Raw genomic sequence first — 13,591 nt, forward strand, 5'->3', positions numbered from 1 at the left:
TTTTGTTGAGGATTTGATTTTCATCAAAGATATTGGCCTGAAGTTTTCTTTTTTGTTGTAACTTTGCCAGGTTTTGGTATCAGAATGATGCTGACCTCACAGAATGAGCTGGGGAAGAGTCCCTCCTCCTCAATTTTTTGGGATAGTTTCAGTAGGAATGATTCTAGCTCTTTGTTATATATCTGATAGAATTTGACTGTGAATCCATCTGGACCTGGGCTTTTTCTGGTTGGTAGGCTTTTTATTCCTGATTGAATTTCAGAACTTGTTATTGGTCTGTTAAAGGAAATGCAAGTTCTTTCCATCAAGTCTTCTTAAATAGCCTCTTCCTAACTCCAGATTAATTCATTTACTACATAGTGACTAAGGTGTTCTTTTGAAAATAAAAATTGCATAACTTCATTCCCCTCTTTGTTCACTCTGATTATGTGACTCTGCCCCTCTTTCTATTCTGCAAACATGTCAAACATGTTCCTGCCTAAAGCCATTTCTCCATACTGTTCCATTTTTTTCCAATGCTGTTTTCACAGAATGTGGCTTGAGGGGCTCGTTCTCTACTTCAATTTAAGTCTCAACTCAAATATCACCTACTCAGGGAATAGTTTCCTATGATACTGTCTTAATGGCTCTTCCAATTACATTCCATGTGATCATTTCTGTTTTATTATGGTGCAGAGCACTTGTGATTATCTAAAACAGTCTTAACGTCTCTCCTCATTTTAATGCCATCTCTTAGAAAGCAAGGTACTTCAGACTCTTGCTTATAGTCTGGAGGCTAGCCTGTCACTCACTATTTTGTGAATACTGGAAGAGGACTCAATACTCTTAGGTCAGAAATAAAGATGTTACTAATTATGACACATCAAATGCTATGAGCTTCATCTTGAGTCAGCTCCTATTCCCCCACCCCCTGCATCCTACCCCCCACAAATTTTATGGGTCTGAGGCAGAGGAGCACAGGTGAATGATACACAAACTGTGGGTTTGTATCACACATAAAGAAATATGAGCTTGGGAAGTCCAACTCTTTTATAGTGGGCTATTAGCAAGCGCTCTTTATATGCTGCAAAGAAAATGCTGAGGAATGGCTGGACAAGGAGCAGTCAGGGCCTTCAGTCTTGGCATTTTCAGTGAGAAAAATGCAAGGATTCAAGTCTCATAACTGATTGCATCTTCCAAAATTCCACCCCTTAGCCTGGGAGATTTTTGAATAAACTTGAATTTTAACATGAGTGTGTCATTCCATCAAGTATTCTTACTAATTTGACCAGAAGGTGCTGGGACAAAATCCATTTAATTTGTTCTATATAGCATTTAATTAAGGCTACTGTCAATAGGACTCAAAAATGAGCAAAATGAGGCCAGCCAAATAAGGCCAAACCACAGTGTTGAGTTTTCTAAGCCACCCTCCCCAAGGACAAAGGTACAGTAAACTGTGCATAGATCCAACATGGGAGTGGGGAGGAGGGAGGCTTTGCCATGTACTATAAGGTAAAGTCTATTATCCTTTATGGTGGATGGAAGGGGGACCTGCCAATCTTTGGTGATGTTACCAAAAATTCTCCAGAACAATAGCCCAAAGAGCAACACTTGTCTGCCCTGAAGAAATATTCCATGCCCCACTCAATCTTTGTAGAACATATAACTTGAAGGGGCACAACTCATGTTGACTCAGTGTTTCTTATTTAAAGTGGATTTGGATTGCCAAACATTGTTTAAGGTAAGCCATTAATTATCAATTTGTGGTTGCAGCCCAGTAGCCACATATAGCATAAACCCACACTGCTTAGGCATAAAGTATATGGATTTGTATCAGTGAGATTTAAACAAAGCTGGTCTGGTGTCATGTTTGTACACACACTAAGGAGATCCACATTTAGGAGAGACTGGTGATGGTACCAGACACAGCATGATAGATCAGGAAGTTTATTATTATTATTAGTAGTAGTAGTAGCAGCAGCAGTAGTAGTAGTGGTAGTAGTAGCAGTTTGAGTTTTCACAGCAGGTGAATGGGGTTTTAATCCAAGAAGCAGGTCTACTTGCCAACTACAGCTACTGCTTGACTCAGGAAGAAGGTAGAATTCTTTAGCCTTCAATGCCTAGTTTGCTCTTCACCTTGTGAGCCTAATGCATTCCTTTTCCATCTGCCACACAATTGGCATAAATTGTCCAGTCATGATAAGCCTACTATTTCTCTAATAGTCCCCTACTCTCACTGCCACCTTTCATCTAACTAGTCAGGTTCAAGAGGATCAAGGAGGTTCTAATAAAATTGACAAAGACTCATAATCTCTCTCTCTCTTTGGCCTGTGTGGGACACTGCTGGGGAACCTAACAAATGGTGCAGACTCCGAAGTATTCATTGTCTGTAATCTAGGAAGTCAGTCTAGCATGAGAACTAGGTGAATGAACTGAAGGTAAGTTTTACTCCCTCAAACCCCTTTTCCCTGGGCTGTTTTCCAGAAGGTTATGTTTACCTGGCTGTCTTGAGATTGTTGCCAGGAGAAAAAAGAGGCACTATATGCAAAAATGCTCATGTTATAACAATAAATTTTTTTTTAATTTATTTATTATTATTATACTTTAAGTTGTAGGGTACATGTGCATAACGTGCAGGTTTGTTACATACGTATACTTGTGCCATGTTGCTGTGCTGCACCCATCAACTCATCATTTACATCAGGTATAACTCCCAATGCAATCCCTCACCCCTCCCCCGTCCCCATGATAGGCCCCGGTGTGTGATGTTCCCCTTCCTGAGTCCAAGTGATCTCATTGTTCAGTTCCCACCTATGAGTGAGAACATGCGGTGTTTGGTTTTCTGTTCTTGTGATAGTTTGCTAAGAATGATGGTTTCCAGCTGCATCCATGTCCCTACAAAGGACGCAAACTCATCCTTTTTGATGGCTGCATAGTATTCCATGGTGTATATGTGCCACATTTTCTTAATCCAATCTGTCACTGATGGACATTTGGGTTGATTCCATGTCTTTGCTATTGTGAATAGTGCTGCAATAAACATACGTGTGCATGTGTCTTTATAGCAGCATAATTTATAATCCTTTGGGTATATACCCAGTAATGGGATGGCTGGGTCATATGGTACATCTAGTTCTAGATCCTTGAGGAATCGCCATACTGTTTTCCATAATGGTTGAACTAGTTTACAATCCCACCAACAGTGTAAAAGTGTTCCTATTTCTCCACAGCCTCTCCAGCACCTGTTGTTTCCTGACTTTTTAATGATTGCCATTCTAACTGGTGTGAGATGGTATCTCATTGTGGTTTTGATTTGCATTTCTCTGATGGCCAGTGATGATGAACATTTTTTCATGTGTCTGTTGGTTGTATGAATGTCTTCTTTTGAGAAATGTCTGTTCATATCCTTTGCCCACTTTTTGATGGGGTTGTTTATTTTTTTCTTGTAAATTTGTTTGAGTTCTTTGTAGGTTCTGGATATTAGCCCTTTGTCAGATGAGTAGATTGCAAAAATTTTCTCCCATTCTGTAGGTTGCCTGTTCACTCTGATGGTAGTTTCTTTTGCTGTGCAGAAGCTCTTTAATTTAATGAGATCCCATTTGTCAATTTTGGCTTTTGTTGCCGTTGCTTTTGGTGTTTTAGACATGAAGTCTTTGCCCATACCTATGTCCTGAATGGTACTACCTAGGTTTTCCTCTAGGATTATTATGGTATTAGGTCTAACATTTAAGTCTCTAATCCATCTTGAATTAATTTTCATATAAGGAGTAAGGAAAGGATCCAGTTTCAGCTTTCTATTTATGGCTAGCCAATTTTCCCAGCACCATTTATTAAATAGGGAATCCTTTCCCCATTTCTTGTTTCTCTCAGGTTTGTCAAAGATCAGATGGCTGTAGATGTGTGGTATTATTTCTGAGGACTCTGTTCTGTTCCATTGGTCTATATCTCTGTTTTGGTACCAGTACCATGCTGTTTTGGTTACTGTAGCCTTGTAGTATAGTTTGAAGTCAGGTAGCGTGATGCCTCCAGCTTTGTTCTTTTGACTTAGGATTGTCTTGGAGATGCGGGCTCTTTTTTGGTTCCATATGAACTTTAAAGCAGTTTTTTCCAATTCTGTGAAGAAACTCATTGGTAGCTTGATGGGGATGGCATTGAATCTATAAATTACCTTGGGCAGTATGGCCATTTTCACGATATTGATTCTTCCTATCCATGAGCATGGTATGTTCTTCCATTTGTTTGTGTCCTCTTTTATTTCACTGAGCAGTGGTTTGTAGTTCTCCTTGAAGAGGTCCTTTACATCCCTTGTAAGTTGGATTCCTAGGTATTTGATTCTCTTGGAAGCAATTGTGAATGGAAGTTCATTCCTGATTTGGCTCTCTGTTTGTCTGTTACTGGTGTATAAGAATGCTTGTGATTTTTGCACATTAATTTTGTATCCTGAGACTTTGCTGAAGTTGCTTATCAGCTTAAGGAGATTTTGGGCTGAGACGATGGGGTTTTCTAAATATACAATCATGTCATCTGCAAACAGGGACAGTTTGACTTCTTCTTTTCCTAACTGAATACCCTTGATTTCTTTCTCTTGCCTAATTGCCCTAGCCAGAACTTCCAACAGTATGTTGAATAGGAGTGGTGAGAGAGGGTATCCCTGTCTTGTGCCAGTTTTCAAAGGGAATTTTTCCAGTTTTTGCCCATTCAGTATGATATTGGCTGTGGGTTTGCCATAAATAGCTCTTATTATTTTGAGGTACGTTCCATCAATACCGAATTTATTGAGCATTTTTAGCATGAAGGGCTGTTGAATATTGTCAAAGGCCTTTTCTGCATCTATTGAGATAATCATGTGGTTCTTGTCTTTGGTTCTGTTTATATGCTGGATTATGTTTATTGATTTGCGAATGTTGAACCAGCCTTGCATCCCAGGGATGAAGCCCACTTGATCATGGTGGATAAGCTTTTTGATGTGTTGCTGAATCCGGTTTGCCAGTATTTTATTGAGGATTTTTGCATCGATGTTCATCAGGGATATTGGTCTAAAATTCTCTATTTTTGTTGTGTCTCTGCCAGGCTTTGGTATCAGGATGATGTTGGCCTCATAAAATGAGTTAGGGAGGATTCCCTCTTTTTCTATTGATTGGAATAGTTTCAGAAGGAATGGTACCAACTCCTCCTTGTACCTCTGGTAGAATTCAGCTGTGAATCCATCTGGTCCTGGACTTTTTTTGGTTGGTAGGCTATTAATTATTGCCTCAATTTCAGAGCCTGCTATTGGTCTATTCAGGGATTCAACTTCTTCCTGGTTTAGTCTTGGAAGAGTGTAAGTGTCCAGGAAATTATCCATTTCTTCTAGATTTTCCAGTTTATTTGCGTAGAGGTGTTTATAGTATTCTCTGATGGTAGTTTGTATTTCTGTGGGGTCGGTGGTGATATCCCCTTTATCATTTTTAATTGCGTCGATTTGATTCTTCTCTCTTTTCTTCTTTATTAGTCTTGCTAGTGGTCTGTCAATTTTGTTGATCTTTTCAAAAAACCAACTCCTGGATTCATTGATTTTTTGGAGAGTTTTTTGTGTCTCTATCTCCTTCAGTTCTGCTCTGATCTTAGTTATTTCTAGCCTTCTGCTAGCTTTCGAATGTGTTTGCTCTTGCTTCTCTAGTTCTTTTAATTGTGATGTTAGTGTGTCAATTTTAGATCTTTCCTGCTTTCTCTTGTGGGCATTTAGTGCTATAAATTTCCCTCTACACACTGCTTTAAATGTGTCCCAGAGATTCTGGTATGTTGTATCTTTGTTCTCATTGGTTTCAAAGAACATCTTTATTTCTGCCTTCATTTCATTATGTACCCAGTAGTCATTCAGGAGCAGGTTGTTCAGTTTCCATGTAGTTGAGCGGTTTTGATTGAGTTTCTTAGTCCTAGTTCTAGTTTGATTGCACTGTGGTCTGAGAGACAGTTTGTTATAATTTCTGTTCTTGTACATTTGCTGAGGAGTGCTTTACTTCCAATTACGTGGTCGATTTTGGAGTAAGTACGATGTGGTGCTGAGAAGAATGTATATTCTGTTGATTTGGGGTGGAGAGTTCTATAGATGTCTATTAGGTCTGCTTGCTGCAGAGATGAGTTCAATTCCTGGATATCCTTGTTAACTTTCTGTCTCGTTGATCTGTCTAATGTTGACAGTGGAGTGTTGAAGTCTCCCATTATTATTGTATGGGAGTCTAAGTCTCTTTGTAAGTCTCTAAGGACTTGCTTGATGAATCTGGGTGCTCCTGTATTGGGTGCATATATATTTAGGATAGTTAGCTCTTCCTGTTGAATTGATCCCTTTACCATTATGTAATGGCCTTCTTTGTCTCTTTTGATCTTTCATGGTTTAAAGTCTGTTTTATCAGAGACTAGTATTGAAACCCCCGCTTTTTTTTGTTCTCCATTTGCTTGGTAAATCTTACTCCATCCCTTTATTTTGAGCCTATGTATGTCTCTGCGTGTGAGATGGGTCTCCTGAATACAGCAGACTGATGGGTCTTGACTCTTTATCCAGTTTGCCAGTCTGTGTCTTTTAATTGGAGCATTTAGTCCATTTACATTTAAGGTTAAGATTGTTATGTGTGAACTTGATCCTGCCATTATGATATTAACTGGTTATTTTGCTCGTTAGTTGATGCAGTTTCTTCCTAGCCTCGATGGTCTTTACATTTTGGCATGTTTTTGCAATGGCTGGTACCGGTTGTTCCTTTCCATGTTGAGTGCTTCCTTCAGGGTCTCTTGTAAGGCAGGCCTAGTGGTGACAAAATCTCTAAGCATTTGCTTATCTGTAAAGGATTTTATTTCTCCTTCACTTATGAAACTTAGTTTGGCTGGATATGAAATTCTGGGTTTAAAATTCTTTTCTTTAAGAATGTTGAATATTGGCCCCCACTCTCTTCTGGCTTGTAGAGTTTCTGCCAAGAGATCTGCTGTTAGTCTGATGGGCTTCCCTTTGTGGGTAACCCGACCTTTCTCTCTGGCTGCCCTTAAGATTTTTTCCTTCATTTCAACTTTGGTGAATCTGGCAATTATGTGTCTTGGAGTTGCTCTTCTCGAGGAGTATCTTTGTGGCGTTCTCTGTATTTCCTGGATTTGAATGTTGGCCTGCCCTACTAGGTTGGGGAAGTTCTCCTGGATGATATCCTGAAGAGTGTTTTCCAACTTGGTTCCATCTTCCCCCTCACTTTCAGGCACCCCAATCAGACGTAGATTTGGTCTTTTTACATAATCCCATACGTCTTGCACGCTTTGTTCATTTCTTTTTCTTCTTTTTTCTTTTGGTTTCTCTTCTCACTTCATTTCATTCATTTGATCCTCAATCGCAGATACTCTTTCTTCCAGTTGATCGAGTCAGTTACTGAAGCTTGTGCATTTGTCACGTATTTCTCGTGTCATGGTTTTCATCTCTTTCATTTCGTTTATGACCTTCTCTGCATTAATTACTCTAGCCATCAATTCTTCCACTTTTTTTTCAAGATTTTTAGTTTCTTTGCGCTGGGTATGTAATTCCTCCTTTAGCTCTGAGAAATTTGATGGACTGAAGCCTTCTTCTCTCATCTCGTCAAAGTCATTCTCCGTCCAGCTTTGATCCGTTGCTGGCGATGAGCTGCGCTCCTTTGCAGTGGGAGATGCGCTCTTATTTTTGGAATTTCCAGCTTTTCTGCCCTGCTTTTTCCCCATCTTTGTGGTTTTATCTGCCTCTGGTCTTTGATGATGGTGATGTACTGATGGGGTTTTGGTGTAGGTGTCCTTCCTGTTTGATAGTTTTCCTTCTAACAGTCAGGACCCTCAGCTGTAGGTCTGTTGGAGATTGCTTGAGGTCCACTCCAGACCCTGTTTGCCTGGGTATCAGCAGCAGAGGCTGCAGAAGATAGAATATTTCTGAACAGCGAGTGTACCTGTCTGATTCTTGCTTTGGAAGCTTCCTCTCAGGGGTGTACTCCACCCTGTGAGGTGTGGGGTGTCAGACTGCCCCTAGTGGGGGATGTCTCCCAGTTAGGCTACTCAGGGGTCAGGGACCCACTTGAGCAGGGAGTCTGTCCCTTCTCAGATCTCAACCTCCGTGTTGGGAGATCCACTGCTCTCTTCAAAGCTGTCAGACAGAGTTGTTTGCGTCTGCAGAGGTGTCTGTTGCGTTTGTTTAGTTTACTGTGCCCTGTCCCCAGAGGTGGAGTCTACAGAGACAGGCAGGTTTCCTTGAGCTGCTGTGAGCTCCACCCAGTTCAAGCTTCCCAGCAGCTTTGTTTACCTATTTAAGCCTCAGCAATGGCGGGCGCCCCTCCCCCAGCCTCGCTGCTGCCTTGCCGGTAGATCACAGACTGCTGTGCTAGCAATGAGGGAGGCTCCGTGGGTGTGGGACCCTCCCGGCCAGGTGTGGGATATGATCTCCTGGTGTGCCTGTTTGCTTAAAGCGCAGTATTGGGGTGGGAGTTACCCGATTTTCCAGGTGTTGTGTGTCTCAGTTCCCCTGGCTAGGAAAAGGGATTCCCTTCCCCCTTGCGCTTCCCAGGTGAGGCGATGCCTCGCCCTGCTTCAGCTCTCACTGGTCGGGCTGCAGCAGCTGACCAGCACCGATTGTCCAGCACTCCCCAGTGAGATGAACCCAGTACCTCAGTTGAAAATGCAGAAATCACCGGTCTTCTGTTTCGCTCTCGCTGGGAGTTGGAGACTGGAGCTGTTCCTATTCGGCCATCTTGCTCCGCCCCCCCCATAACAATAAATTTTTAAAATAAGTCTTCATCTACTCCATCTGCTTTGTTCCTGATCATTTGCGACACGGTGGCCAAGAGAAGATGATCTCTTTATGGGCATACCACCCTCAGTAATCAAATTAACTTTATTAAAATCTTTGGACAAAAAAGAGACCAGGACAAAAAAGAGTTTTTGTACTGATTTGTGAGGAAGTGCTCAACAATACCAGATGTCTGTGAATGATAAGAAACACGGAATGTTCATCAAAGTCTTTTTACTTTTGGCCCTTTATTGAGTAGAATTTGAGATGAAAGGCACATTTTTGTCAGATTATAAATGATTTGTAAATCTTAAATCCTAAAACCGTGTATTTCTGAAGTGTTGTAACGGTGTAGCTTGAGTCTGCTGATTGGATTATCAAGTACCAACAGTAGGGAGGCATGAATGACAGTCATGAGATAAGCTTAAGGGTTTGATGTAGTCAATTTTCCAGGATCAGGCAACAATAATGCCCTGTGCCACACGACCTCTTTCATTGCATAACAATCTAGAGTTTGGTAGAAGCCACAAATATGGCATGCAGTGGGGAATTCAATATCAGACACAAAGTTCTTTATTTTGATCCAGTCAACAATGTTGTCCTGTCTGGTGAGGTATTTGATCCAGGAAGCAAGGATAGCAATCTGAAAAGTGGAGTTTTGATCAGCAGCTTGAAACCACTCAGTCTTATTAGATAATTGGCTTTCATCATGGGCATCTGCTTGAGTACCCAGGCTGTCCTATCAATAGCCATATTTTGTTTACACACTTCGCATCCCCAAAGAGGGATATCTTAATCTGACTATCATCTTTCAAGTAATAGGCCAGTAAGCTATGCTATTGCCAACAACTCAAGAGTCAGTAAAATATATATTATGCATGATCTACAGAAGGATTTCTGAACCAAGAGTCATACCTTTTCAATCCTTGCTTATTATGCTGATTAGCTCTGACTACAGTGAGTCTCCAAGAATTGTCCTTGGAGCCAGACAATGGGTGTCATTCATCAGCTTTTTACTTATGAATACCATCAGACAGACATTTAGAGGAGCCTCTATAATCCGAGGTCCTGTTGAGCCAGAGACATTTTTGTTTGTTTGTTTTCTTGTGTGTTTTCTTCAGGCAGAAGTTTTTTTTTTTTTAGGTTTTTCTCAAAAGCAGAGCTGACACTTTTCTTTTTTTTTTTTTTTTTTGAGACACAGTCTCACTCTGTTGCTCAGGCTGGAGTGCTGTGGCACTATTTCGGCTCACTGCAACTTCTGCCTTCCAGGTTCAAGCGATTGTCCTGCCTCAGCCTCCCAAATAGCTGGGACTACAGGCATGCACCACCACGCCCGGCTAATTTTTTATATTTTTCATAGAGACAGGGTTTCACCATGTTAGCCAGGATGGTCTCAATCTCCTGACCTCGTGATCCACCTACCTCAGCCTCCTAAAGTGCTGGGATGACAGGGGTGAGCCACCGCGCAGGGCAGCTGACACTTTTGTTGTTGTTATTGTTGTTAACCTGTGTTACTGCTGGGCTAGGCTGGCCATATTCTAAAATGTATTATTTTAATTTGGAAATTGAGGCCTAATAAAGGCCTTTTTCTTGTTAGCGGTGGAGTCTGAGTTGACTCAACAAGTCAGGTACATGGTGCTGCTGGACTGAAAACTAGTCTGTTTAACCAAAAAACCAATATCCTATATAGATAGATCCACGTGAGAGAGAGGGACCTATGTTACCATAAAGAAGATAGCAGAAGGAGCTCATGACCACAACATTTAATAACCTTATCAATTCAAAAAGTAAAAATGTAGATCGTATTGTGCCATCCTGATGATACTGGCCTGATAGAATGATGGATAACCTGTTGAGACGGCACAGCATGGGCCAGCGAGTAGATTACGTTAGACCAGAAGGGGGCTCTGTCCTCCAGGATGGAATATACATTCTTGAATCAAAGACTTTTATCTCATGTCATCTGCTCGATTCAAAGGAATTATAAGTATTCAAACAGGTTGAAAGCAGCAGTTGTCTCTACTTGCCATCATCCCAATGACCCACTTAGGGAATTTGTGTATGTTCCCTAATTCTTCATTCTGTGGGTTTAGAGGTTCTTGTTATCAAAGGGAAAACAATTACATAATGTGATCCATTGCCTATTACTGGATTCCTTACATCAAGGAAGAAGCAAGCAAAAGAATCGCAGCATCTTGGCAGGAGTAATTGGCTGTGGTCACCAGGAAAATGTACTTTTGTTATTACCCAACTGGGATAGAAAAAGATAGATATATTTAGCACGTGCATGTTCTATATGGGTGCCTCCTGGTGTCCTTTTGCCCAGTTTTGGTAGAAAATATATAAGTGCAGCCACTCGATCCTCAGAAAGGCCAAGGAACCATGGGCTCATTCTGCTCTGGGATGAGGGTTGGTCATGGCCCTCGTAAGTCATTATTGCCCAGCAGAAGTGCTACCTTAGAGTGAGGAAAATGTAAAAATAGAAGTAGAAAAGGTAGGCAATGTATATTAGTTGTGACTTCGAGACCAGCTGTAGCAGTGGGGTCTGAGGTTCACCCAGTAACTTTCCTCTATCTCTCAAGAAGAAAGACACAGTTGAGTCCTGGAGGAGCCACTTCTAGAACCTATGCAAGAATGTGGATCTGTAGACACAAAATGCAGATTGTGATGGGCACTGTGCTTTGCCTCCAATATTTCTCCTGAGGAATGAACGACTTGTTTTCTTAGGTGCTAAGTCCACTGTCAGAAATATTCTTTATCTGTTTTATCGGCCTGCTTCCCCATAGAAAATGAGCACTCGTCTATATAGAGTGGCTGATTCATGCTATGTGTAAAGTCCTAGTCTTTGCTCCAACCTGGTACAACTCTGAAGGAACACCCCATCTCCTAAGCATTACACAGTGTCAGCCGAGGCATTTGTGGTGCCTGCATAGAAGGTAAGCTTCCGTTTGCCAAATCTTTTCTTCCTTTCCTCAAATGCTGATCTCAAAAGAGATTTTTAAGTATGTCCTATATATTTATCTATTTCTCAGAATCTGCTTCCAAGGAAACCAGCTTGGAAGACAAAGTAGACACCCATATAACTATTAATTGTGAAAAACCCTGTAAGAGCACACTGAGAAATATGGCTTTCATTGTTGAAAAGAATCTCTAACAATTTGTGTTTATTGATTGTTGGATATAGTAAATAGAAGCCAGTTTTGTCATAAATACAATGGTATTTTGAGTAATACTAATTGAAGTATAATGTTCATAGGAAAGAGAATAAGGAGTCACCTTTTCACAGTGACTATCCTAAGACAAACCGGAAAACAAAGCCTAGTAAGAAAAGCACTGAAAACCTTGGCTGACTAAACAGTAAGTAAATTACTGCGAGCAATATTGAGCTGTTAGAATAATTGTGATAACACTAATTCATAATAGTAATTCACAAGCATATTTTATATTGATAATTTCAGAAAAGTAGCCTTAAATATCTTAGTAAAGAATAATAAAGGATTGGTATTTAATGTATGCAATAAATTAAGAAAGTAAAAGAAAGCATATTTTACACGAATAGATGTCTTGAAAAGTTGATTATATATGCTGGTCTTGGTAAAATATAATCACTTGAATATACAATAGTTTGACAGCAATTTCAATTAATTAAAGATATGTGTTGAAGATCATTTGACTTTGTGCTGCTTGCAACATTGGAAAAATGATCTTAGAAGATTGAAAATAAATTCACTTATTGACCTTTGAAACACCCCAACAAAAAATATACATTTAGCTCATCTAAAATAATTTATAATGTCTAAAAATCTAAAATTAAATTTAAATATATTAATTATTTAACCTGAAATGTCACCTTAGCAAAACCAATTAGACCCTAAAGAATATTTAATAATTAAAAGATTTCTGTTCTAAGACAAAAGATATCCTGTCCTTTTTAGTTATCACTCTTTGTAGATACTGACTTATTCAGAAGTTACAGATTAAGCTTAAAGGTCTAGTCAATATGTTTGAACTTGTATAAAAGACTCTGAAAAAGGAACTGTCGGAAACACATTCAATCTGTACTACCAAGAAAATAAAACCTGATTTGCTTCATTACAGTTAGAGCGGGTAACAGTGAATGTGTTACTCAAATTCTCTATCAATCATGTTTGAGTAAGAGTGGGAGGCAGAGACAGAGAGAAAGCTTTCTGAGAAACAAATCTAATGCAATCCAATGGCCATTGAATTTACGCCTTTCTAAAGAGGGTTTACATTTGTGAAAAGGACAATAGCTTATTTATTTAGCAATGAGAGGTGTCCTAAGGGTTTCATTATTCTTATTGGATCTCATATAATGCAGGACATTAGTAATTAAAGTGCATGCACAGTACAGGGATGTGGTGTGCAGATAAACAACAACTGTAAATCTGAAAAGAAAATTATATTTATATGTACATACATAATTCTATTAAAATGTTACTAATATAAAGGAAATATGCCATAACATTTATAAACAATAATTGCATTTTAAAAGGATGTTATTCCACTTTTAATAATGATGTGCTTGACAACAGCTCACAACAATTTCTGAAAATTTAGGAATCAGCTTTCCTAGGCTGATAAAAGTCAGTCCCGGCATATTGTTGATACAAGGAAGACACGTAAGTAATGAGCAACTGTAGGAACAGTAACCGTGGTGAGGAAAATAAAGGACTGGGGAGAAAACATTATCTTTAAAATTTGAAAGAGTATGTATGGAAGAGGAACTGCCCTAATTTTGAATCTAGAGATTTGTTTGCAATCCCTGATGCAATGTAAGAGAGATTACCTTTAATTTAATGCAATACCATTCAAGAAAATTTTATCCTCAAAAAT

At 39.7% G+C, this 13,591-nt stretch overlaps 1 long non-coding RNA gene across 1 annotated transcript in view; it reads left to right on the forward strand.

The window, feature by feature from the left end:
* LOC144336440 (uncharacterized) overlaps positions 1-12,095 on the forward strand; it is a 33,734-nt gene extending 21,639 nt beyond the window's left edge. Inside the window, exons 2-3 of the long non-coding RNA XR_013408244.1 lie at positions 11,524-11,673; positions 11,994-12,095. This is a non-coding gene — a long non-coding RNA (uncharacterized LOC144336440). The remainder of the gene's footprint in view (positions 1-11,523; positions 11,674-11,993) is intronic.
* Positions 12,096-13,591: the final 1,496 nt, after the last annotated feature.

The sequence above is a fragment of the Macaca mulatta genome, chromosome 18 (genome assembly GCF_049350105.2).
Source record: "Macaca mulatta isolate MMU2019108-1 chromosome 18, T2T-MMU8v2.0, whole genome shotgun sequence".
Lineage (NCBI taxonomy): Eukaryota > Metazoa > Chordata > Mammalia > Primates > Cercopithecidae > Macaca > Macaca mulatta.